Source organism: Perognathus longimembris, chromosome 17 (assembly GCF_023159225.1).
Source record: "Perognathus longimembris pacificus isolate PPM17 chromosome 17, ASM2315922v1, whole genome shotgun sequence".
Classification (NCBI taxonomy): domain Eukaryota; kingdom Metazoa; phylum Chordata; class Mammalia; order Rodentia; family Heteromyidae; genus Perognathus; species Perognathus longimembris.
In genome coordinates, this window is record NC_063177.1 from 11,067,035 (window position 1) to 11,094,709 (window position 27,675).

The 27,675-nt window shown below is 44.0% G+C and overlaps 2 long non-coding RNA genes and 1 pseudogene across 2 annotated transcripts; 2 read left to right on the forward strand and 1 right to left on the reverse strand.

Annotated features, from left to right (window-relative positions):
- The first annotated feature begins 3,156 nt into the window (after positions 1 to 3,156).
- Positions 3,157 to 13,270, forward strand: LOC125366482. Its single transcript, XR_007213847.1, has 3 exons — positions 3,157 to 3,168; positions 5,904 to 5,907; positions 12,973 to 13,270. It is a non-coding gene; the product is annotated as an uncharacterized LOC125366482 (long non-coding RNA).
- LOC125366477 lies at positions 11,389 to 11,890 on the forward strand (annotated as a pseudogene).
- Positions 13,271 to 13,677: 407 nt separating the features above from the next.
- On the reverse strand, positions 13,678 to 26,063 carry LOC125366481. Its single transcript, XR_007213846.1, has 4 exons — positions 26,052 to 26,063; positions 22,380 to 22,387; positions 21,984 to 21,985; positions 13,678 to 14,016 (listed from the first exon to the last, which is right to left on the reverse strand). It is a non-coding gene; the product is annotated as an uncharacterized LOC125366481 (long non-coding RNA).
- Positions 26,064 to 27,675: the final 1,612 nt, after the last annotated feature.

Below are 27,675 nucleotides of genomic sequence, written 5' to 3' on the forward strand. Positions count from 1 at the left end.
CTTTGCTCTGTGTGGGAGAATGATTCTCTGACCTGTGGTGGACTCAGCCTCAGCACTAACTTTCCAAAGCCTTATTAGCAAACTAATAGGCCGATGGGGGCACACCTCCATTAAGAAATTTTCTCTGTTTGATGGCTGAAAGAAAGCAATTGATCATGAGACATTCCTCCCCCGATAAGAGAGGTCCTTGGAAGAGTTATGTACACAGTTACATGGGGAGGGGGTTTTACTGTGTGGGGGGAGTTTTATGGCTAAGATAGTTAACTCAGCGTAAACAAGCAGTTAGGAGATAAATGTAGCCTTGCCTTGACCAATCTAATCCTATAATGTATTGGCAGATGTAACCATGTTTAGATAAGTCTTATCTTATGATGTATATCTTTCTGTTTGAACTTTACTCGACTCCATTCCTAAAACAGTATATAACCCCTGGCCCTCCTGAAATAAAGTGTGCATTGGTCCACTTGCCTCTGCATCCTCTGTGTCCTGACTACGGCTGCAGTTACCTGGGTCCAACAACTGGCGCCCACCAGGCCCTGAGTTCAAGCCCCAGGACCACAAAAACAAAAAAACAAAAACAGTAAAACACCAACAATGGCGCCCGAACAGGGACCTGATATTCTGATCCATAGGAGATTGTGGAACTGCCGAGCTCTCGAGTGGCGGTGAGAGATATTTTTAATTCACAGGAGAGAAGGGAACTGTGTGTAATCCACAGGAGATAAGGGAACTGGGTGGTGAGCTCCTAATACTTAAAAAATTACAGGGTTATGGGACAAGCTAAATCAACTCCTTTTTCTAATTTTATCTACCATGTACTGAAATGGAACAGAGCTATAGTCTCACATTCACAAATAGGTGAGTGCATGCAGGTGGTAGTTGAGTATAATCCATGGTTCCTGGAGGAAGGTACTTCAGATTTAGAAGTCTGAGAACGAGTAAAGAATAATGTGGAAAAGAAATATCAGTGTGGTGACAAGGTTCCAGTTACATTTTGGTGTGTTTGGGCATTAACGCATGCAGCACTAACTATGGTGTCTCCCGATACTATCATAACATCAGCTGCTGAGCTGGAGGCTGACGTAAAGAAAGCTATGAAGGCCTATAACCTACCAGAGGAGGCAAAAACTCAAATTGGACAGGAGCTAAAAGAGATGGCTATACCTGAACAATCTCCTCTCAGTTTTGTTAAAGAAAAATTAACATCAAATAAGCCTTTGGCCTCTACACATGCTCCTTCAGAGAATGACACTAATTCAGGCAGGTCAGCAGCGCAGTCGGAGTGCTACAGATGCTTTCCCAATCTGCCAGGGGCCGTCAGGAAGGTGGAAGTGAAAAACAAAAGATTGCCGCTTCGGGGCCCGCTTGTACTTTTCTTATTCTGTTATGCCCAAGACTCGAGAAGACCACTAAGAAGACCACATTCCAGACATTCCAAAGTGCAAAAGCAAGGCTTTATTCAGGTGAGCTGCAGATCGGGCCTCGTCCTACCCACCAACACAGCGGAGGTTAGGAGGAAGGCCCCGAGCTGAAATTGCACAGGGCTTTTAAAGGCAAAAAACGACAAAGTTACAGCAATCAGGTGTTCAAGCAAGATTAGGATATGGGTACAAATCTGATTGGCTCTGGGCTAGGGGCAACATTCCAGGGCAGTTAGAGTTAAGTATTCCCAGGTGGTTAGGGTTAACCAGGGAGTTTTCTGACTAGCTGGGCCCTAATAAGCTCATTCTGCTAGCCAGGATAATTGGTGGCCTGGGTTTGCTCACAGGGCCTGCTTATCTCAGGTTAGTGTAGTAAAGTAGGGCCTGACTTCAAAATGGCTTTAGTCTGGCTCTTCAATTCGAATTCCTATGGTTCTGTTTCTCTCCCTTGCTATTGAACTTTTCCTGTCATTCAACCCCTTCCAATCAGAGGTGTAGCACAGCCCCCTCATTATGAAGATACTGACCAGATTCACTTAACTTAGGACAGCTGTAATACGGGGCTGAATCGTGGCTCCATTCCAGTGAACGAGGCTTCCCCATCATCTTTTCCTTACAACCAGGCACTAGCAGGGGAGCCACTACTCCCTGTTTCCGACCATCAGCTTGGAATTGGGGAAGGACTAGTGATTTTTCTTTTACCTCTCAAGATAATTTTTACTGCAATTGCACTTTTACTTCTTTTTTTTTTTGGCCAGTCTTGGGGCTTGGACTCAGGGCCTACTGTCCCTGGCTTCTTTTTGCTCAAGGATAGCACTCTGCCACTTGAGCCACAGCGCCGCTTCTGGCTGTTTTCTGCATATGTGGTGCTGGGGAATTGAACCCAGGGCCTCAGGTACATGAGGCAAGCACTCTTGCCACTAGGCCATATCCCCAGCCCCTGCAATTGCACTTTTAATTTGTGCCTACTCTACATGTTTTATGCAAATGTTTCATGTGTTTTTGCCCTTGTCTGATTAGTTGTGTTTTGTGTGGACTGCTATATTGGGAAAAAAAGGCTTGTGGCGGGCGGCCTCAGCAGGCTGATTGTGGGGGGGATGGAAATCTCCACTGGAGAGTATCCCCCTGAGAATTTTCAGGGCCCTATGGGCTTTCCATCACTCTGGCTGGCAGCTTGTGGACACTGGGCATGCCATCCAAGGCATAAAGCCTCTGATTCTATGTCCTGTTTTGTCTTGACTAGTTTTGTCTTTGAGGTTGGTACCAGTTTTAAATATAAACTTTTGTTTCCCATATTTCTGTTGTCCATTTACATGTCTATGGGGAAAACATCAGAGTCTACAATTCGCTGTGTCTTCTTCTGCAAGAAGGCAGTTGAAAAAGTGCAGGCTGCTAAGAGCCGGGTTCAAACAGGTAGCTAATCTTAGCCTGAGAGTAATTCAAAACTGTAAAATACCCCTAGCTAAAACTGGGCTAAACACTAGAGTCAAGTGCTTGGTGGGCTCAGTTACACTCCAGGGGATCCCAACCCAGTTATCTTCAGCGGAAAAGTATTTAGTATGCTAAAATGTCTTGCTAAAACCAACAAGCCCTGGTGAATGAGACTAAAAAAAAAAACTGCTAAAATCTTTCATTAAAGATTTTTGTCTTGGGCTGGGAATATGGCCTAGTGGCAAGAGTGTTTGCCTTGTATACATGAAGCCCTGGGTTCGATTCCCCAGCACCACATATATAGAAAAAGCCAGAAGTGGCTCTGTGGCTCAAGTAGCAGAGTGCTAGCCTTGAGCAAAAAAAAAAAAAAAAAAAAAACAAAGGGGGGGGGGGCTGGGGATATAGCCTAGTGGCAAGAGTGCCTGCCTCGGATACACGAGGCCCTAGGTTCAATTCCCCAGCACCACATATACAGAAAACGGCCAGAAGCGGCGCTGTGGCTCAAGTGGCAGAGTGCTAGCCTTGAGCGGGAAGAAGCCAGGGACAGTGCTCAGGCCCTGAGTCCAAGGCCCAGGACTGGCCAAAAAAAAAAGAAGTCAGGGACAGTGCTCAGGCCATGAGTCAAAGGCCCAGGACTGGCCAAAAAAAAGATTTTGTCTTAAGTTTTGGTCATTGCAAGAGTAAGATTGGCAAAAATACCTCTTGCCACAAAAAAAAAAAAGTACGGCCCATAGTTGTTTTGAGCGCTTTTAAGTTCTTTTACATAAATACTTGCATATGTGTATGTGTGTGTGAATGTGTTCAAGATTGAAACTGTATGATGTAAAAATGGGTTAGTTTAACTTTAAAATTCAAAAGGTCATCAAGTTTGGGCATTACCAAATGTTTTAAAGGATTATTACTTTATTTTAAAGAGGAACTATAGGGCTGGGGATATAGCCTAGTGGCAAGAGTGCCTGCCTCGGATACACGAGGCCCTAGGTTCGATTCCCCAGCACCACATATACAGAAAGTGGCCAGAAGCGGCGCTGTGGCTCAAGTGGCAGAGTGCTAGCCTTGAGCGGGAAGAAGCCAGGGACGGTGCTCGGGCCCTGAGTCCAAGGCCCAGGACTGGCCAAAAAAAAAAAAAGAGGAACTATAGTTAAAAATCTCTTTAATTCATGGTTAAAAAAATAAATAAATAAAAATAAATAAATAAATAAGAACCTAGCATGGGCCAGTGAGCCTATCCTCAGGAGTGAGGGGTAAACTGACAAAGGTGCAGCTTAGCCAGTCCACATGATGGGACAGCCATAGGGGGTGTCCATTCATGGTGGAAGAAGGCAAGCTGGGCCCAAGGCGAAGTTCATCAAGCTGTAAGGAGTAAGATGGAGATAGACCCATTCTATAGGACAGGCCAATGGAGGCCTGTCTTTTGTTTCTTTGGTTTTCAGGTAAACATTGGAAACCTGGTGGTAAAAATAAATGATTTGACTGAAATTTCTAAAACTGCCCCTTAGGATGGATTCAAATTGGAATATCTTAAAGGAGAGTTAAAAGTTTATTTACTTGATATAATTTGATTTCTGTACAGTTTTACAATTTGGATGTATTAAAAAAGGCAGAGATGCTAATTCTGGAATCTCATGTTTATAATTCTGGGGCACACTGCTAAATATACTTTTGTTACAATTGTTTTGGGTATCAATTTAATGATTCAGATACTAAGTTTTATAAGTGTAAACTGTGATGTAATAGTAAGACTATCTTAAGTTACATATGATCAGGTAAATATTTTAAAGTACATAAACTAATGGGGATAGAAGTACACAACTCTCATTAACTCTCTCTCTTCTCTCTTTCTCTCTCTCTCTTTCTCTCTCTCTCTCTCTCTCTCTCTCTCTCTCTCTCTCTCTCTCTCTCTATATATATATATATATATATATATATATGCCCTTTTAAAACAGGCAGCCAGGAGGCAATGTGCCCTCTAGGCTCCAGATTTCTTTTTTTTTTTTCCAGTCCTGGGGCTTGGACTCAGGGCCTGAGCACTGTCCCTGGCTTCTTTTTGCTCAAGGCTAGCGCTCTGACACTTGAGCCACAGCACCACTTCTGGCTGTTTTCTGTATATGAGGTGCTGGGGAATTGAACCCAAGGCCTCATGCATATGAGGCAAGCACTCTTGCCACTAGGCTATATCCCCAGCCCCTCCAGATTTCTTTAAATACATTCAGGCTTGAGAAAAGACTTGAGAGATCAAAAATGGATCTTTAGATATGAGGTTTGAAAAATAGACCTGTCCTACATGGTTGTTTTAAGTTGGATATAGGAAAATTATGGCTACCAAGAGTATATAAACCCTAGCCCTCCTGAAATAAAGTGTGCATTGATCCACTCACCTCTGTATCCCCTGTGTCCTGACTACAGCTGCAGTTACCTGGGTCCAACAGCCCTGTTAATGGGGGAAGGGCTACCTTCCAGATGCTGCTCTGTAGGCATGAGTGAGAATGTCTTTCATGGCGTACTCATGCTTTCTATGGAATTTTGGCCCATTTGTGCTCAGCCTACGATCCGTGTCTCTCTGCTGCTGTCTGGAGGATTTCTTCCTGGTCGCTGTTGTGTGCTTCAGGTGCATGGAGTGCTGGGTACTGTGCAGGCACCGGCACTGGTGTGGTGGCGGGATGCCACCTGGAGCTCAAATCTGTGTTTTCAGGCTAGCAAAGTCAATTTTTCCTTTGTGGCCAGAATCCCTATACTATTATAACTTACTTGAGCTGTCTTTCTAGGAGTAAAAATTTTTCTGGAATGGAAAATCTGGGATCTCGGAGGGAGCTTAAATAGGGCTCTGCTGCTCCTCCACTGTCTTACCGGAAGTCTTGGGTTTGAGTTTTAAGCTGGATGCAACTCTGGAAGTCTCTCTGCCACTTCAGTGAAGTGCTAGAGGTGCACCATGGTTTCACACATCGTGGAAGCAAGTCCCAGCACCTACCACAAGAAGGCTGAGGTCCGTGCGCCTGGAGCACGGACACCCGAGGGCACAGGTCCTAGGATCACATGGCCCTGGATTAGGAGGGAGGTGCTTGGCCATTGTCCTCGAGGTTCCGGAAACACTGCCATGATGGGGACCACAGCATCCACCTCATGCCCACCTGGAGTCCTGGATGACAGTCCTCCAGGCCTAAGAGAGAGGCTTCCAATGAGTCCACTCAGGCAGTGATTGTCCCATTTTTCCCTGATGTCACTGTGACTGGCTGTGATTTTCCCATTCCTCCCTGATGACATTAGGCTCAGCTGTGATTGGTCCATTTCTTCCCTGACCTCACATGCCATTCTGAGGTCCCTACAGGGGTTACAGAAGGCAATTAGTTGTTGTAACCTTGTCAGTTACAGTGCTGAGAGATCTCCTTTGATGACTGCTAGGCTAAATCAGAGCTAGGTTGATGCTTTTATCAGGGGTGGGGGTGGGGGCATAAGATTGGGGATTTCTATTACTCTATGGTTTATATTGTGCTAACTTCAGTTAAGATATGCTGCCACTGAATTGATTTAGCTACATTTAATTAAGATTTGATGCCCACCAAATCAATTTAGCTAGTTGCAAATTTATGATTTGCAGCCTGCCATATTTATTTCGCTAAGTATAGTTCAGTGTTACTATCCACCATATTTACCGAGCTAGGTTTGGTTAAGGTTGACTCCCTGTCATCCTATGAAGAAAATGGAGTCAAGTGACAGTGAATGCATTACATTCTCCACCACAGAGAAGGAGAGCCTTGCCAGCCAATACCATATACAGCTGATTATTGGCTATGGCAGCTATGGGGAAGTGAAGAAGGCCTATCACCACCTCACTGACAGTGAGGTAGCAGTGAAAAATGAGACTCATCTCCATTTGACCCCCAAATGTGAGCAAGTGTTAGAGTGCTATCTTTAAGAACAATATTTCTGGACTGAGAATGTGGCTTAGTGGTAGAGTACTTGCCTAGCACGCATGAAGGCCAGGGTTCAATTCCTCAGCACCATATAAATAGAAAAAGCCAGAAGTGGTGCTGTAGCTCAAGAGGTAGAGTGCTACCCTTGAGTAAAAAGAGACTAGGGACAGCACTCTGACCCTGAGTTCCGAGCCCTCAGGACTGGCCATAAAGAAAACAGAACAAACCAAAAAGAAAAATTTTTCTGGCTGGGAATGTGGCTTAGTGGTAAAGTGCTTGTCAGGTGTGCATGAAGCCCTGTGTTCCATTCCTCAGTACCACATAAATAGGAAAAGCTGGAAATGGCTCTGTGACTCAAATGGTATAGTGCTAGCCTTGAGCAAAAGATGCTCAGTGACAGTTCCCAGGCCCTTAGTTCAAGCCTTTGGACTGGAAACAAAAAGAAACAGAAAAAAATATTTTTATTTCAGGCTCTCAGTTCAAGACCCAGGACTGACATGCACTCACAAATTGCTTGTGGAATTCAAGTTCTTCAAGTAATGTCTTCTGTGTAGCTTGAGCTACAGGTGTGATCTACCAGGTCTGCTCATTTTAACATGTGTAATTGGTTCTTTGTGCTCTCCACCCTGATTATTCATGTGTTTGTATATGTGCATAAATACACACACACACGTGTGTGTGTGTGTGTGTGTGTGTGTGTGTGTGTGTTGTTGGTTTTTTTTTGCCAGTCCTGGGCCTTGGGCTCAGGGCCTGAACACTGTCCCTGGTTCCTTTTTGCTCAAGGCTAGCACCCTACCACTTAAGCCACAGCACCACTTCCAGCCGTTTTTCTATATATGTGGGTGCTGGGGAATCAAACCCAGGGCTTCATGAATACCAGGCAAGCACTTTTGCCACTAGGCCATCCTCCCAGCCCTATATATATGTTTGTTATATAGTTATATAGTTTGTCCTGGCCCTAGATCTCTGGGACTGGTCACTATTATTTAGCTTTTTCACTCAAGGCTGTTGCTTTACACTTGTGCCACAGCTCTACTTCCAGCTTTTTCCTGGTTGGCGATAAGAGCCTCATGGATTTTCCTGCCCAGGCGGGCTCTGAACCACCATCTTCAGATTCCATTCTCATGCCTAGCTAGGATTACACATGTCAGCCACCAATTCCTGTCTCAATTTACTATTCTTAATTGGTTCTTCCACTCTGCTTTTCATTTACATTATTATTATTTTGTGCTTGTTATAAGGCTTGAAATCAGGGCCTGGGCACTTTCCAAGGGGTTTGTCTGTGTGATTACCAGCTGAATTCCTGCCCTGTGTTGACATCACTGCCATAGTGGCACTTCCAAGTGGGAGGGACAGCTGGGGGGGGCGGGGCATCAGAAGGCCCCAGTGGCAGGAGTGGGGGTTGGGTGTGTGGAGGATTGGAAGAGAGTGGAGAGGGATGGAGCCTGAAGTGCCTGCCAGAGGAGCAGATCTGAGCACAGCATCCGAGGCTTGCTGAGGCTTGCAGAGGCTGTGCAGAGGCCTATGGGGAGATTTGGAGGCCCGTGGCCTGGGGAGAAGCCTTGAGTCCTAAGGCCTGCAGGAAGGACTGAGGACTTAGGAGCAGAGCTGAGCTGAACCGGTATCTGAGACTTCCTGAGCCTGCCTGCTGAAAGACCTTTCTGGAGCAGAGACATGGGGCCTGTGGAGGGGCCTAGAGGACTAGAAAGAGGCCTTAAGGCCTGATGCTTGTGGAGATACTTGATGCCTGAGGAGAGGTGAGAGGTCTGAGGAGAGGCCTGTGAGAAAGTGTAATAGAAAGAAGCTTGCTCCCTTGGAGATTTGGAAGTTGAGGTGATTCTTGGTTCTGGGTTCTGGGTAGTTAATCCAGGACAAGGTAGTTGCAGGCTGTATTTTTGGAGGCTGAGGCTGTTCTGGTTCTGGGTTGTAAATAAAACTTGTTTGCCACCTTTAGCTGTACCTCCATGGACTTTGTTGCTCTCAGGTCATTGCATCTGCAGAGTTCTTCTCCCTAGGCCTCAGCTCAACTTCTAGACTTTTTTCTTTTACTTTTTTCCTTTCTTGGTGGTTAATTTGAGATAATTGTCTCATGGAAAAGCCTAGAACTAATCAGGAGGCTGAATTCTGAGGAATGTGGTTTGAAGCCACCCCAGGCAAGAAAGTCCCTGATATGCTTTTACATTTGTTCTTTTTTGCCAGTCCTGGGGCTTGAACTCAGAGCATGATCACTCCCCCAAGGTTAACACTCTACCACTTGAGCCATAGCACCACTTCTGGCTTTTTCTATATATGTGGTGCTGAGGAGTTGAACCCAGTGGTCTGGAACAATTTTGTACCATTTTGTATTCATTTCTGACAGATAAGAGTTGTAGGACTTGTCCAGGATCTTCATCTTGTCCAGGAAGGAAGGGCCCCAGCTCCCTGTCCAGAGAGACATGTCCTTCAGCACAGATGCAGCAGCTCTGGCTGACTCCGCCACTGATTACCCAGATCAGCCAACAAACATGGACTGGGAAACTGTGACCTTATGCAGGTTAAATAGCTGTCGGGACACCTGTCTTGATGACCACAGAAGTCCATGCCTAGGCCAGTGTAAGTCATGGTGACACAATGCTTTGATGTGGCCAGGAGTGTGGAGGTGGCATGGCGTGCGGATGAGAGGTATTGGAGAGCACACAAGGTGGATGCCTTTTGCCCTGCACACCACGGCTGTAATCCTAGCTACTCAGAAGGCTGACATAAGAGGATCTGGGTTCAAAACTAGCCAGAAAAGGGCTCTTCTCTCCAGGTAACCACCAGCTGTAACTCAAAGTGGTAGAACAGCAGCCTTGATGAAAAGGAGCTAAGGAACATTACCCAGGCCCTAAGTTCAAACCCCACAACTGACAAAAAAATATATAATCTCAAAAACCTTACCACCTGAGCTGACTTTGAACTCTGATCCTTAGATCTCAGGGTCCTGAATAGCTAGGATTACAAGTGCACATTAGCCACTGGCACCCAGGAATTAGACACTGTGATAATGGATGTTCCTAAAATTGGCAGAATTTTTACTTTTAATGGACCTTGCAAGATGAAGAACAGGGTGAAAGCTAGATGCAGCGTGGCTCTGCCGAGTGGAGAGCTGGTCATCTCCATAGGTTGAGTGGCTCAGACAACATTTGTCTGGCTCTCCCCTGGGGCCCAAGTCAGTCAGGCCTAGGGCCTTCCAGAGCAGCCCTGGGATTCACTGGGGGATGAGGTGTATGTAGATATAGTCAACTAATCCTGTAAACAGGATCAGCAGGTCCCAGCCAGATTCATGAGCTGCCAGAGGGCCTTTCACTGCAGGAGATGTGCCTGCATGCGGCTCTTCTGCTCACCACTGACCAGGCTTAAACTCAAGACCTGAACACTGTACCTGAGCTCTTTTGCTCAAGCCAGGACTCTACCAGTTAGAGCCACAAATGCACTTCTGGTTTATTGGTGGTTAATTGAAGGTAACAGTCTCACAGACTTTCCTGCCCTAGCTGGCTTTGAACTGTGATCTTCAGACCTCACTTTCCTGAGTAGCTTGGATCAGAGGTGTGAGGCACCAACACCTGCCTTTTTATTTTGTTTGAGCCCAAGTTGTTCTGTGTGTAGAATGTTGATGTTCTGAAAATGTTTTGCAGTATCGCTATTACGTGAGTTAGTGTTGTATGCATGTGTGTGTGTGTTTGCGTGTGTGTCTGCTGGTCCAGGGCTTGAACTTACGGCCTGGGTACTGTCCTTAAGCTTTTCAAAAAATTTTGCTCAAGGCTAATGTGCCACTTGAGCCACAGGTCCATTGCTGGCCTTTTGGTGATTAGTTAGTAGCTAGGAAACAGGCCTAAGCCACAAATGCCCGATGAGAAATGTACATTTTACCAAAACAAATATGCTTACCTTCAAAACAAGCATGCACCATTCATGTTGGGTGCCCATGGCTCATGTCTGTAATCCTAGCTACTGTGTGAGCCACTGTGACAGGCTTTACCTCAGGGAACAGCAGTCAATTTTCCTCACTTACTTACTCTGTGTCAAGAACTCTTGATTCAGCTGGGCATCAAGTGGCTCATGTCTATAATCCTAGCTACTCAGGAGGCTGAGAGCTGAGGATCACAGATCAAATGTAGCCTGGACAGGAAAGTCCCTGTAATATTCTTACCTCCAATGAGCCACTCAAAATCTGGAAGTAGGGCTTTGGCTCAAGTTGTAGAGGGATAGTATTGGGCACAAGAACTCATGGATGGCACTGGGGTCGAGTTCGTGCCCCAGTACCCATGTAAAATTGTTGCATAGTACAGAAGTATGACAGTACAAACCAGTAGTCCAACAGTCGGGAGGCTGAGGCAGGAGGAACAAGTGTTTGAGGCCAGCCTGGGCTATGTGGTTGAGTATGAAGCCAGCATAGAATACATAGTGAGACCCTGTCTCAGAAAATACAAACAAAAGAAAAAGCCTGTGTGATTAATACAATACACATAACTTTCTAGCCATCCAGGTAGATTTGAAAACACACACAATCAGAGACAGCTGACAGGTTATCTGTGGTCCAAGCCAAGACTGAGAGCAAGTAGCAGGTTAAAACCCTATTTCCTGGTGAGGGGAGTGGAGCTGAGAGCTGAGGTCAAACTCAGGATGTGACAAGATGGACGGGCTGCCCCTCAGGATCATTAAGGAAACCCAGTGCTTTTTGGCAGAACCAGTTCCTGGCAATAAATCAGAACCAGATGAGAGCAATGCCCGTTAATTTCATGTGCTTATTGCTGACCCTCAAGATTTCCCCATTTGAGGGAGGGACTTTTAAATTTGAACTATTCCTTCCAGAAGAATACCCAATGGTAGCACATAAAGTACATTTCATGACCAAAATTTATCACCTAACATAGACAAGTTGGAAGGAATATGTTTAGATATTTTGAAAGATAAGTGGTCACCAGCACTGCAGATCTGCATAGTTCTGCTATCCATCCAGGCTTTGTTAAGTGCTCCTAATCCAGACGATCCATTAGCAAATGATGTAGCAGAGCAGTGGAAGACTGAAGAAGCCCAAGCCATAGAAACAGCTAGAGCATGGACTAGGCTTTATGCCACAAATAATATTTAAGTCAATCCAATCATCCAATGTGCTGTTCTGCCAACACTTCTTCCTTTTTTGGTTTGTATTTAATGGAATCAGTCTTAGAAACATTACAGAATAAAAGCAAGACATCTTCAGTACTTTGGTGATTAAATGTACATGCACATCAGCAAATTTATGTCTTGTCCGGATTCACTGTTGTTAAGCATGAGCAGAGGCTAGAAGTACCATCTGGATTGTTGAGAAATGTATAAAAGCAGTGGCTCTCTGCTTTTATCCATTTTCACCATCATGGTTTAAGTATAAAGCACTGTGAATGAAGGTAGTGTCAGGGTTAAATGCAGGGGTTGGTTGTTTTTCTTTTTTTTTTTTAGGGGGAAAATAGTTTTATTTTAATTTTATGGGATCATTTCCCTCCCTTTATGGGAATCTAATTGTATTGGTTAAAAGCAGCTAACCAGTTCTTTAAAGTACTCTCTAGCCAAGTCTATCTTTAAACACCACTGATGGACCAGCTCGATTGTTTGAACCAACGTGGGAATATTAAACATCACAGCCCTCACTAATACCATTGTGACTTTGCTGTCAAGTGTAGATTTTCTCCCTTCAAAAAGAGCTTGTGACCATGTTGTTGATTTGTTTTGTTGTTGTTGCCAGTCCTGGGGCGTGGACTCAGGGCCTGAGCACTGTCCCTAGCTTCTTTTTGCTCAAGGCTAGTACTCTACCTCTTGAGCTACAGCGCCACTACCTGCTTTTTTCTATATATATGGTGCTGAGGAATGGAACCCAGGGCTTCATGTATATGAGGCGAGCACTTTACCACTAGGCCATATTCCCAGCCCCAGCTTGTGACCATTTTGTATGGCTTGTCTAGAAACCTCTGTAAATCTTGTGTTTTAGTAAAAATATTTTATGTTATTAAAAAAAAGCCAATTTCCTGCCTTGATTAAGATTCCTTCATAAGCCAGGTGCCAGTGGCTCATACCTATAATCATAGCTACTCAGGAGGCTGTGATCCGAGAATCAAGGTTCAAAGGCAGCCTGGGCAGGAAATTCTGTGAGGCCCTTATCTCCAATTAACTGCCCCCAGAAAAAGCCAAAATTAGAGGTATGGCTCAAATGGTAGAACACTAGCCTTGAGCATATAAGCTCAAAGAGAAGGCCTATGCCTTGAGTTCAAGTCCTAGAACAGGCACACACACAAATCCTTCCTATGGGTTCTTTCTTCTCTTGGGCTTTGCATGCAGGCCAGGAAGCATGGCTGTGTAGATTCAGAACCACTGCTGCCTCTGTGGGCACCAACGATGCCCCTTGAGCAAGGCCCTTAGACCCCTTAAGCTTTTCCATTGTTCTTGGGCCAGCTGCAGGCTCTGCTCATCACCCCTCAACACCTGTGGCTTTCTTCACAGGACAAAAAGAGAGCTAGAGGGGTGAGTAATCCGGTTAGAGCAGGAGGTGGAGCTTGTTCTCTGTAACTCCAGGCTCTCCTACAAGATCAGGCTTGCTGGAATACCAAATCACCCCTTTTCGTGCCCTCCTGTTCTTCTGTTTCTGATCCCCCTGGAACACCATACAGCTTGCATATAACCATTTCAGGGGCTCCCTGGGAACCTGGAGGCAGCATCACTTCATTGCTGTCTAGTCTTCCTCTCTGTCCACATACTGTCTTACCAAGTATATCCCCTTCCCCAGAATTCCTTTGGTCTCTCCATGGAAATGCATCTTACGACTTGGCAGGCAAGTGAGAATCACTGCTGCATGGTGTGTGTGTGTGTGTGTGTGTGTGTGTGTGTGTGTGTGTGTGTGTGTGTATGTGTATCTGAGCCTAGGGTTTACAGTCAAGGTCTGGGTGATACCCCTGAGCTTTTTGCTCAACTTGAGCCACAGCTCCATGTCCAGCTTTTTGGTGGTTATCTGGAGATAAGATTCCATTCCACAGTCCACACTATTCCCACTACCTCCCAGACTGAGGCTATGTTTCATTTGTCCTTATGATTTCCTTGTTGGGTTTCTTGTACATAACCTAATTTACACATTTATATGACATGTTTTCCTCCTGTGGGCATTGCATTTGCAAACTTGTGTCATGACATACTTTACTACTACTACTACTACTACTATTACTTTGAGGTAGGAATGTCATTGTATTATCAAGGCTGATTTCCATCTCCTGAGCTCTGGTGATCTTCCTACCTCAGCCTCCCAAGTAGATAGGACTACAGCTACCCAACATCATATTTAGTTTCCCTTTCATTATTAAAAAGATAACCCATGCCTTCTTTGTTTAATTTTGTTCTCATTTTGTGATGGCCCTGGGGCTTGAACTCAGGATTTGGATGCAGTTCTTAAGCTTTTTGGTCCAGGTTAGTGCTGTACCAATTTAGGCCACTGCTCTAATTCCAGATATTCGGTGAGTAACTGGAGATAAGAGTTTCATGGATTTTCCATGATCCTCAGATCTTAGTCTCATGAGTAGCTAGGATTATAATAGGCAGGAGCCACCAGTGCCTGACCCTAACCTAGAAGGTCACAGAACGTGCAAGACTTCTTAAGACAATCTGTACAACTCAGCCATGAATCATAACTGACCCTGATTCTCTGCCCTTACATCCTGAGCACAGACTAATGAAGTAGGCCCGATTTCCTTTTTTGTTTGATTTTGTTAAGCAGATTTCCTCTTGAGGAATAAGTGGGAGATGAAATAATTGATAGATTAAAGCAAGTGGGTTATGAGGAGTAGCACCTCCTCCTGAGCACATTGCTTTCTTTTTCTTGCTATTCCCAGGGCTTGAACTCAGGGCCTGGGTGTACACCCTAAGCTTCATTTGCTCAAGGCTACTACTCTACCATATGAGCCACAGCACCATTTCCAGCATTTTCTGAGTAGTTCACTGGAGAAGTGAGTCTCATAGACTTTCATGACCAGGCCTGTGAGCTACACTCCTCAAATCTCAGCTCCTGAGTAGCTAGGATTACAAGTGAGAGCCACTGCTGCTTAGCTTGAACATATTTTTTTTTGCAAGTCCTGGGGCATGAACTTAGGGACTGAGCACTATCCCTGGCTTCTTTTTACTCAAGGCTGGCACTCTACCACTTGAGTCACTCCTGGATTTTTCTATTTATGTGGTGCTGAGGAATAGAACCCAGGGCTTCATGCATGCTAGGCAAGCACTATGCCACTATGCCACATTCACAGCCCTGAGCACATTATTTATGAAAGCATCTCCGCATAGTATGGGACTCCATCAGGTGACCTTTTAGCCACATTCTTCACTTTTAAATGTCCCACCAGAAAGAAAAGACAGGTTTGTGGCAGCTTATAAATAGTCAGTCACAAGAGCTTTTCAATCCCTAATTGTCCTCTCCCCCTACAATTTTCTTTTGAAGATGATGTCTTTTTTGAAATCCCTCACCAAGGAGCTCTGTGTGTGTGTGTGTGTGTGTGTGTGTGTGTGTGCCTGCATGCATAGTCATGCACATGCTGCCCCTCGTTAATTTAATCTCTTCCAAGCTCTCACACATCCCTTTCAATTCATTTGCTCAGAGAACATGGTGCCACCAAATAGGCATGTTCATCAAACAGACACACCTGGAGAGCCTCATGTAGACCTTACCCCATGCCAGTCGGTGAGATACACAGTGTATGCACTCCAACTTTACCTTTAATTTTTCTGGCTGCCTGACAGTCTCTGCCCCCAGATTCGCTTTCTGGAATTAGACTAATCTTAATCAAACCAGAGAAGAGATACCAAGATTATGGAGCGAAGTATATGTATCATTCTGAAATTTTATTTTAAATAAATTAAGTGGAAACAAAATGAAGATGAGTATATGTGGGATATAAAGGACTACGTATAGTGAATGTTCAAAATGGCTGGTAAACTTGGGGAGCAAACAATACAGATCTGAAATAAAACATCCTTGATGTTGTAGGACTTGCTTGGGAATTTATAGTTACTTAAAGATGTAGAATGAGAGTCAGACTGAGGTTGAGGCGAGATTGCTGTGCAAACATCATCCATTGCTGGGCCTGCTTATTTTTCCATCAAACTACTTATGTGCTGGGATGTACTTTAGGTTTCTTGATCTTATTCCATTAATTGATCTGAACAATCTGGACAGAACTGTTATTTTAAAGTGTAATTGAAAAAATACTGAACATAAAAGAAACTGTATCGTTGGGACCTCCTAGATAATTTTGCAAGGATGATGGTCCTGTTCTCAGATCAACTGTCTCCTCAGGGATGTCTCTTCCCATCCCCACTGTGAAGTTGTTCCACCACATCACCAATCTCATGTGTCTGATTTATAGAGATTATCATGACGATTTCTGGTTTTCTTTTCCAGCATGAGAGCTGTGTGGAGGCAGCCAGGTTCACTTCTGTTCCTCCAATCCTTGCAATCGTGCCTAGTCCTTAGTGCTCAGGAGCCTTGCATGGAGAGCAGCCAGCGCTAGCATCCAGTTAGGACAGCTCATCAAGCTGTATTCTGGTGGCTGGCTAGCAGTCATTTCCTCTCATTCTTTGTGCTTCTGTGTAGCTGGGTTGACCTCAGGTCAAGATCAGTGCCTGACACCTATCTGCTGCCATGGCAAAGGTGGCTATGACATCATAGAAGTTTATGGCCATCATTTTGTGAAGCTCAGGGAGGATCCCAAGCCCCACATAAGGCACCCAAAATAGTGGTCTCCCACACCCAGGAGTGCATTCAACATCTCAGCAACCAAACCATCCCTCACTCCCTCATGCATTCAGACTTAGTGTATGTGTTTCTATTTCCTTTTAAAAATAAATATTCAAGCACAACTTTTAAAAATTTGTCCCTGAATTATTGAAACGTAGTATATAAGTTCAGTGTATTTGTCTTTGTCCATCTCTCTTGAGCCTTTGGCATGTGTGATTGTGTGTGTGTGTGTGTGTGTGTGTGTGTGTTTGCAATATATGTATGATATATATATATATATATATATATATATATATCAACTTGGGAATGGAAATGAGCTTTAAATCAGTGCACTAAGGGACTATAGTTCAGAAGGCTCTTTGAGACCTTTGTAGAGGGAATGCTAACTTTCTCTGATGTCCTACATATGACCATCTTGGTACAGGAATTGTGTAGATTGTTACAGGATAAGAATCTTATGCTGATTATCAATGACTTTCCTGTGGCACCAGGTAGGGGTATCCCACTGTGCATGTGTCTCTTTGCTACACTGAAGAGGCCCAGGCCTAATCTCAAAAGCTACTGCCTTGGGAGTAAGAAATGCTAAGACTCAGAACCCAATTTCCTATACAATCAGGATTACAGGCCTGAGCCTCAGGTACTCAGCTTACACCTCCATTTTTATACATATAGTGATGAATTTAATTATGTTCCCTTCATAGATAGGTAGATACACACAAATATATATGTGTCTATTTATTTATAGTTGGTGTTATATCTAGACACACAAATATATATTCAGGAGGCTGAGATCTGAGGATAGTGGTTCAAAACAAGTTCAGGCAGGAAAGACTGTGGGATTCTTCTCTCCACTTAATCACCAGAAAATGAAGTGGAGTTGAGGCTCAAAATGGTAGCGCATTAGCCTTGACCAAAAAGAGTTCAGAGATCAAGCCTCACAACCAACAAATATGTATACAGACATACATATACACAGAGCCCCAATAACTCAGTTTAGAAACTTTATCTGGATATCTGAGAGGTTTATCCTAATCTTCCACAGTTCACCACATGGTACTACATCATCCTGACCCACATCTGCCTAGAAACCTAGTTTCCACATGCTCGTGTAGATCCTGGATAGCAACACAGACACTTGCCAGTGTTTGATTCTACATTTAGGCCAATAATGTTTCCACACCAAATCCATGTCCAGCTATATCATTTCAGAAGTATGGTGGTGCATATGTCCTAAAGCACACCTAGAGCACTCACAACTAGTTGCATTATGATGCTATAAAAACCTCGTGATTCATTAAGAAAAATTTTGTACCACTATAGCAAATATATTCTCAATGGTCCTCACCTCCAGCCTCCTCTTCTACAGATAATTTTGTAGAAAAAAAGACAGAATGGAATAGTCAAACTCTGAACATACAATGACTAAGAGGAATCCAGTTTAAGTAACAAGGAATATACCCTATCTTTGTACATGTGGAAAATTCATTAAGCCATTGGAAAATGTGTATAAAGTGCATCACTTCTTCTGTATGCTGGCACTGGGGTTTCAACTAAGTGCCCCAGTGCTGTTCCTGAGCTGGGGATTCCTGCTCCTACACAGTTCCTTTACATTTTGAAGTTTAGAAGGCAGCAGCATGCTTCATAGAAACAGCCCCTGGTTTCCACAGCACTGGCTGGTACAAATTTGCACGGTGTTAACAAAGTTACTGAAAATCACTTTAAGTGAGGAGAAGAATGAAAGGGATGGGTTGTTGTTGGGGTCAGCTCTTGCTTGGGTAGGTGGTAACAAGTATTACTGTTATAAGAAGCCTCTGGCCTTGCTTAGCCAGCAGCTCCTCTGAGCCTAATAACAGGAGTCTTACGGGGCTCCACTAAGCATGAGGGATTGGCTAAGTATGCTCACATGCAGTCAGATGTTTACTTAGAAGAGCTGGAGCTTTTAAAGTTTTAGGTATGATCACATCAGCTCTCTGAACCCAGCCAGTAGGGGTACTCAGTTGCTCACTGCTACCCAGGATGGAATCCTGGTTAAAGTATTAGTTTACCTCAGTGATGATCAAGACACATTAAAGGCTTCAAATAGTCATAAAGATGCTGAGAATGTGGCTTAGTGGTAGAGTGCTTGTCTAGTCTGCACAAAGCCTTGGCTTGGATTCTTCAACAACACATAAACGGAAAGAGCCGGAAGTGGAGCTATGTCCCAAGAGGTAGAGCACTAGCCTAGAGCAAAAAGAAACCAGGGACAGTGCTCAGGCCCTGAGCCCAAGCCCCAGGAGTGGCAAAAAAAAAAAAAAAAAAGTTGTGAAGAGATTTAAGGACATACAAATCAGTGGAAATGGTGAGTGGCACAGCATGAAAGAGCACTAACCTTGGAGTAAAAAAGCTCCTGGACATTACCTAAGCAGTGAGTAGAGTACCCACTACCAACCAAAAAGAAACATACAATTCAAAGGACATTGTATTCCATCATCTCATTTTGCAATGCCATTTTAAGTTCTTTATTCAAGTTTTGTAGAAATGAAAGTGTTTGCAATACTTGGGAAGTTCTCTAAAACTTTAGGTAAAGGAGATTGTAGAGTCATTGGGGTTTAGGAATCTGGGCTCTGAAAGGCCATAGTCTTCAACTGGAAAATATCCCTCAGAAGGATGGAAGCAAAACACTTGATGTTCTGTGGATAGGCTTTCAATCAAGCCTTTCAAACAGGTTTGGCTGGGTAGATGTTGCTGCATTTGGTATTTCTACATTGCTCTGAAAAACTTGGGGAGGTTTTATATATAACAAGAAAATCTTTTTTGCTTCACTATATATTAAACAAATAACCAGAAACTCCTTACGATTTCATGGATGGAATTGGGAGTTTCTGGAATATTAGTTTTTAGATTTTGAGAAATCTAAATTGACACAAAATTATGCTGCATAACAATCCTGCTATTCTATGGGAGTGTATACATTAGAGCAGTGGAGAATAATCCAAGAATCAATTTAGTGGTTGTGAAAACCTTTTTAAAGTGAGAGATGAGATGGCAAGACATTGAAGGCAAGACAGATACATAACATACATTCAGCAGAACATATCTGTTAAACAACAAGGTAGTCTCATAAGCTCAATTACATGACTTGAACTAAGAATTAAAAGCCCTCGTATCTAATGCTCACAATACATTTCCACTTTCTGGTTGTCCTCACAAAGCCTCAGGAGGCAGTGATGTTCAAGAAGACACTCACCTTACCTTCCTCAGGTAAGAGAGAAAGGTTCCAGGGCCTGCCAGCACTCCTGGGAACCAGGGACTGGCTCCTTTGGATCCCTCGGACGCGCCCACTTCCTCCCGGGTGACGAATGGGATTGTGGGGTTTGTAGTCTTCATTGGAGCACCTGGCCTTTGTGCAGGGTTTTTTTCTTGGGAGGATGGGGCGGAAGACCTTCTGCGCATGCGCCTTACGGCTGGTTTCCGTCTGCAGTTTCCTCTTCCTTTCCCGTTCCTCGCTGCTGGAAGCCTATGGAGTCCGTGTTTGCCTAACATAGGGCAGAGTCCAAGGCCAGCGCCAGCCTCTCTTCGGGGACCTTGGGCACTGTCACTTGAAGGATCCCACGCTGCGGACCCGAGGTCAGGTAGGAACCGTGAGCTGGGCTTCGGGCCGGGTCCTCCCTCCACGCTCTCTTGCAGCCCGGGCTGAGGATTTGGGGGTTCATGAGTTCGTGCTGCCATAGCCCCTGCGCCTCTCCCTCCCAGAGCCCCAAGAGTCAGTTGGGGATTCTGCAGACTAGGAGAGCGGGGGCTGCGCGTTTGCTCCCCACGAACTAGAGGTCCCGCTGTGTCCCACATGACTTCATTCCCTCTGCCCAGGTGTGAGCTGAGCGCTGCCACCGTCCTAATGAAATGGGATGTGTGCCCGCCCGAGACCTCGTGCACTGTAGTTGTGTTCTGGGGTTCTGTGTCCTCTTCGTGGTTTTCTGCCTTGCTCCTACCTTGTTAGCCTACTTAGCTCCCTGGCTTGAGTTCACCCGTGTTTGCACACGGCCTTGTTATGGAGACCGTTCTCCATGTGATATTGGAGTCGAGTGTGCTGGTCCTGTGTTTTTAGCAATGAGGCCTGGCAGTGTTTGAAGGAGGGCACCCTATGAATAGCAATCCCCCTCCTGAAAGGGCAGACCTTGTCAACTCTGACAAGACTACAGAGCAGGGGCAGAAAAGCAGGAGAACACAGGAGAACGAGAAGATGCTTTCAGCTTTTCTTGCCTCCAGCAATAATTGATTCTGCTTCCCAGAGCAAAAGATTCATGTGGTACTCCTTTCCCCAACATTCTCCATCACTTGGTGCTGTTGGAAGGTTTATACTAACTTTTAGGAAGGGAGGGGAGCAGTCCTGGGGAATCAGCCAGAGCCTAGTTACCAGAGGGGATGGGAAGCTGTGATTTGGGGGTGGAGGAATAATTGTCAGAACTGAAAGTATCCGTCTATGTTCTAGTCCCTAATCCTATTCTCATCTATATAGTCAGCCTCTTCCCACTATCACTTCTCTTATTTGATTACTCAAACTCATCCTAAATATTCCAGATTTGCTGATGTTCCTTCTAAGACTTTGGTTCTTCCTGGCAGTTCAGGAAGTGTTGTTCAGGGATCTTTGGCCTTATAAGACAAATTACAGAAGACACCTTGATGGAATGTATCTTTCTAAAGGTTGTATTATTACTTTTTTTGTGCCAGTCCTGGGGCTTGAACTCAGGGCCTGAGCACTGTCTCTGGCTTCTTTTTGCCCAAGGCTAGCATTCTACCACTTGAGCCACAGCGACACTTCTGTCTTTTTCCATATATGTGGTGCTGAGGAATTGAACCCAGGGCTTCGTGTATATGAGGCGGCACTCTACCACTAGGCCATATTCCCAGTCCCAATGTTGTATTCTTGTGGACTCCAGAAATGGACTATCAATGAGACCAACCAGATTAGAAGAATTTAAAAAGATTTTATTGAGTGAGAAGGCACTGACACTGCTATGTTAAGATTTCTTGTTACCAAGGAGCCGATTCTGATGCAAATGCATGAGACTCTTCATTGGAAGCTGGAGCCTGAACTCTCCACTGTCACCAACGCAATGGATCTGGATTGAGAGCCCCAACCCTCAGTTAGGCAGGGTTTTATTGTGATTACAACAGGGGCAGGTATTTCCAACTTGGCACATACTTTATTGTATGGCATTTAGCAAGCAAGTCTTGTCCTATTTCTATTGGCTATCTACCCTTCCACTTACCTATTTTGGCTTTGATAAGGGGAACTGGCCTTGGTATCAGGAACTGACAGCAGTTGGTCATGTAGCACTGATGCAGGGTGTTAATGCAGGGGGTAGAGCAAGTCACAAGTGGGTTAAGCAAGCTGTTTACAGAAGCAGAATATTGCGGTCAGGCTGACCTAGTACCAACTTTGTCTTAACAGCTGCTACCATGTTTTCCCATTACCACTAAGCAAGCATGAGCAGGCTAAAACAATCCAGTACTCAATCATAAGTAAACCAACCCAACAGTTACCATGGCATTTCTACTACTATTATTGTTATTTCTATAGTCTTTGACTATGATCATTTTTTTTACTGTCCGTTACCATGGTTGCTACCTAGGTATAGAGATGAAGAAGGGCTCCCTATATTTTTAAATGTCAAACTTCAAAAACTAGTCTTATGGGTGGGGTTGCAGCCCTCTAGTATGGAGTCATCTCCGGGGTTTAGAAATTGTTACAATTTTAACACTAAAACTTATATTTAGTCACTCAGGTTCTCAGGTTAGCCCTTACAACACCAGACCAGGTCTATCCCCAATATGGGTGCCAGTCAGCATTTTTTTTCCTTTTTTATTGACAAAGTGAACTAGAGGGGATATAGTTTCCTATGTAAGGCAGTGAGTACATTTCTTCTTTTTTTTTTATAGGGCAGCATTTAATGATGATGAATCATGATTCAGTCTATGCTCTTCTCTTTGCTGGTCAAAAGATTCCACAAGTGGGCTAAATTCCATCATGTAGCCCAAAGAAACACCAATCAATAGCCCATGAAAGAAGGCCAGGCAGGAATACCTTAGCAGACAATTCCCACGATGTACCACATTTTGAGATTTCTATGAGTCTTGGGAGCTTGAATTGGTAGATTCTCTGGAGCTCGGTTATCCTTTTGTCTCATGGGGTGGGAAGGAACCCCCCAGAAAGCTATGTCGCTATGTCCTATTGCTGCTATGGGGATGCCCCTCTATGGACTGTTCTTTTTTTTTTCCTCGAATATTTATTATCAAACTGATGTACAGAGAGGTTCCAGTTTCATACGTTAGGCAATGGATACATTTCTTGTACTGTTTGTTACCTTGTCCCTCATACCCCCCTCCCTCCTCCCCCTTTCCCTTTCCCCCCCTGAGGTGTTCAGTTCATTTACACCAAACAGATTTGCAATTATTGCTTTTGTAGTTGTTTGTCTTTTTTTACCCTGTGTCTCTCAATTTTGTTATTCCCTTTCAATTTCCTAGTTCTAATACCAGTCTACACGGTTTCCAATATACTCAGATAAGATTACAGAGATAGTGTATATACAATCACAGGAAGGTGATACAAGAACATCATCAATAATAGATGCTACAGATACAGATAGGATGTTGAAAGTAGTTACAACTGTGATATAACAATCGTTTCCATAACATGGAGTTCATTTCACTTAGCATCATCTTATGTGTTCATAAGGGTATAGCTATTGGGCTCTTGTGACCCTTTGCTATGACTTGCCTAAACCTGTACTTATTATTCCCAATAAGGGAGACCTTAGAGTCCATGTTTCTTTGGGTCTGACTCACATCACTTAGTATAATTTTTTCCAAGTCCTTCCATTTCCTTACAAATGGGGCAATGTCATTCTTTCTGATAGAGGCATAAAATTCCATTGTGTATATGTACCACATTTTCCTGATCCATTTGTCTACTGAGGGGCATCTGGGTTGGTTCCAGATTCTTGCTATGACAAATTGTGCTGCGATGAACATTGTTGTGCTGGTGGCATTACTGTGATTTTGTTTGTGTTCTTTTGGATAGATACCCAAAAGTGGGGCTGCTGGGTCATAGGGGAGTTCTATATTTAGCCTTCTGAGGAATCTCCATACTGCTTGCCAGAGTGGCTGAACCAGTTTACATTCCCACCAACAATGAAGTAGGGTTCCCTTTTGGCCACATCCCCTCCAACAATTGTTGTTAGTTTTCTTGATATATGACATTCTTACTGGGGTGAGATGGAATCTCAATGTTGTTTTGATTTGCATTTCTTTTGTGGCCAGTGATGTAGAGCACATTTTCATATGTGTCTTGGCCATTCTCATTTCCTCATCAGAGAAGTCTCTTTGTAAGTCTTTAGCCCACTTGATGAGGGGGCTATTGGTTCTTTGCAGTTTTGTTTTGGAAGAAGGTAATTTTTTTAGTTCTGCATATATTTTAGATATGAGGCCTTTGTCCATTGAATGGCCGGTAAAGATCTTCTCCCAGTCTGTGGGCTTTCTGTTTATCTTGCGAGCTATGTCCTTTGCCGTGCAGAAGCTCTGAAGTTTGATGCAGTCGCAATTGTCCAACCTTTCTTTGATTTGTAGCCTTTCTGGGTCTTTGTTAAGGAAGTTCCATCCTGCGCCAAGGAGCCCAAGTGTTTCTCCTACTCCTTCGTTTAGTGTTTTCAGGGTGTCTGTTTTGATTTCGAGGTCTTTAATCCATTTGGAATTGATTTTGGTGCAGGGTGATATATAAGGATCTAGTTTTAGTTTGTTGCATGTGTTGAGCCAGTTTTGCCAGCACCATTTGTTAAAGAGGCTATCTTTCTTCCAAACTATTGTTTTAGCTCCTTTATCAAAGATTAAGTAGGCGTAGTTCTGTGGGTTCATTTCTGGGTCTTCAATTCTGTTCCATTGGTCTTCAGGCCTGTTCCAGTGCCAATACCTAGCTGTTATTATTATTATAGCTTTATAAAACAGCTTGAAGTTGGGTATCGTAATTCCCAGTGAGTACGTTTCTTATCCAACTGGTTACCCTCTCCCTCATTGTTCCCTTACCTCTCCCCAGCATTGACTTTTAGGCATTCCTGTTGGGGCCAGGAACAAGGGGGCTGGAGGGGGAGGAACAAGCACATGCCCTAAGAGCCTTTGTTTAAGCCAGTGGTTGTTTTAGAAGTCACTTTTATGTGTAAGCTTCTTGCCACAGGTTTTGTGCCTAGGGATTGTCTTGGAATAGGCAGGAAGCCTGAGGGTGCATGCCTCTGTTAATCCAGAGGGAGCAGAAGCGGAGTTACAGAAACTAAACCAGCTTGATAGTTATCAACCAAGTCTTTTCCAGAGGCAAAGGCAGGACATTCTTGCTAAGGTTTACAATTTCAACCATATAATTATAATAGTACAATTGTAATACCATTTCAAATTAATTCGATTCATATTGTATTTTTCTTCATCACAACATACTCACCTTTTTTGTTTTGCCTTATCAAACCTTTGATTCTGGGGGTGTGGGGTTTCAGTTAGAGGCATATGTTTGGATAGGAAGACCATTAGTTTTACTGAATTTACTAGGTCCTGTACATCTTTAATTATTGTGACTACCAGGCATGGTCCCACTGTTGGGGCTATTAGAATTATTAATAAAGGCCCTGCTAGTGCCGATATAACAATTGTTAGCCATGGCTTTCAATAAATAGGCTTTGATACCAATTTGAGGACTATTTCCCATTTTCCTCAAGAGTATGAATGTTTTATCTTACTCTGACTAGAGTGTTGCTAAATATATCAGACTGGTTTGCATTAAAGCAGCAGGCTTCTAAGGCCATGCACAAGCCTCCTTCTTTTAGGAATAATATGTCTAAGCCATGTCTGTTTTGGAGTACTAGCTCCGCTTGATTTTCCATCCTAGATACAGAACTTTCTAAATCCCCTAGAATCTCAGCCACTGTAGCATTCAATTGGTGAAAGATTTTCCCCCTCCTATGAGGGCTGCGGTATTGGTAGCAGCTGACCCAATTATTCCAAGACTTGCTAATAAGGGAAATTATATAGGTGCAGCTCTCTTTAGTTTGGTTAATTGTCCCATTTGGCTTAAATGTCTGTGGCCTACAACCCCATTATTCAAATATACCTGTGATAGTACATGTACAATAATACAAAATTCTTGTTTTGGGCTAAACTTGCTTCTGTATACATATTGGGTCAAGCTTTTAGTGCAAGCAAACCAAGTAGTCTCTGGGCTTCTAAGAACTTGGTGTTGATTATTATCCTTTGCTATATTTATTGTATTGCTACAATGTCCTACATAAGGAGAGGTTCTTAGTGGATACCTGTCAGACATAATGTTCCTCTGCCTTGTAAGTCTTCAAAGGTGAGTATTTGTTTCAAGTGCGTACTGGGGGATCTGTAGACTCATGTAGATCTACCATCTGTTACATTTCTAACAGCCACTCCTGTGAAGTATGGTGCCTCTGGGTTTAAACAGAACCAGCAATCTCTAGCTAGGTTAGGGTTGGTGCTATTTACAAGGGAGAAGGTAGCTTCTAACAAGTGACAGCAAAGGGTTGGCAAGAGTGTTGGGCAGGCTTGTCCCTACTGAGGTAGACCCTATTTGTTTTATTTCGTGAGTAACTGGAATGGTTTGGGACTCATATATAGCGCTGGGGCTAGTTTCTGATGCTTGATCAGATTTAGGAGTTTGCTTCCAAGCATGAACCTTTGGTTTAGGAGTTGGTTTCCAAACAGGGCCTCTTCTGAATAGGCCTTGATTTGGCCTGACAGGGTTTAGAGGTGGTTTATGATTTACTCCTTGGATGGTAAATTGTGTGCCAGGGTCATGGCCATGTGTATATTGTCTTAATCCCCAAGTTTTTCCTGTCTTCCATACCATGGGTGTTGAGAATGTATCCAAGACCTTAAGGGTAATTTCAAGTAGGTTACAGGTACCTACATATAGTCACATAGGTTTCCTTCTGTGAAACTCACATCCATACTAGTTTACCCTTCCTAATGCCAGTGTTTCCACTAGGGAAGCATCTTTTGCTCCTGGATAGGTGGCTAAAGTTGGCCAAAGGTGGCATAAATCTACTACAAAGGACAGGGCTTGGGCATATGAGTATGGAAAGGACTTATCTAATATCTTTCCTGAGGCTGAATCAATTAAATGCCAAATGCCGTGGTTGGTATTGTCCAAAGCAGATTATGGAATTAATTGTAGTTATGGGTAAGACAGTCTTAGCTTTAGGGTATCCCCCAAGGTGGTACAAGTTGCCATCTCTTTGGAGGGCTTGGAGTGAGAAGCTGTGAATCTGTGGTGGTGTTGGACTCGGGCTCAGGAGCTTTTTTGACTTGGAGAGTGATAGATTCAGGGTCTGAGTCCATCTACCTTCAGAGCAGTGGTGGTAGTCAGAATCACCACATGGGGTTCTTGCCAGCAGGGGCCTGGAGTCTTGAACTTGTGAAGCTTACCTAGCTGGAAAGGATGGGGCTGACCAGGCAGAGTTTCAAAGGCAGCCCTTAGTGAAAGCTTCAGGGCCGCATGAAGCAGCTGGAGGACCTGTAGGGCCTGAAGGGTATTATTATCTGAAAGTTCAGCTACTAGTTCCATGCTCAGGCAGGAGAGTAGTGGGGACAGACACCCAAACAGAATCTCAAAGGGGGTCATGCTTTTTACATATGGAATACATCTGTCCTTCAATAGGGCAAAAGTAAGGAGTCCCACCATACCTTCACAGGTCTCCAAGGTTAATTTAGTTAAGGTCTCCTTGAAGGTCTTAGTGGTGGTATGCACAAGGTAACTTCCAGTTAATCCCTAGGGCCTGGGCCAGACTGTGTTGTCTTAGCAACAAAAGCAGGCCCATTATCTGATCCTATGACCAGAGGCAAGCCAAACCTCAGAATTAGCTCTAACAATTTTCTAGTTATTGCTCTTGCAATCTCTGTCTTTGTTGGGAATGCCTGCACCCATCCTGAAAACTTGTCCACAAAAACCAACAGATACTTATACCCAGACTGACCTGGCTTAACTTCAGTAAAGCCCACTTCCCAATACCTCCTCTGTTCTGTTCCTGTCTCTCTAAGTCCCATGGGTGGCCCCTTACCAGAGGATGGATTCGTCTGTTGGCAAGCCACACATCGCCTCACTATGTCC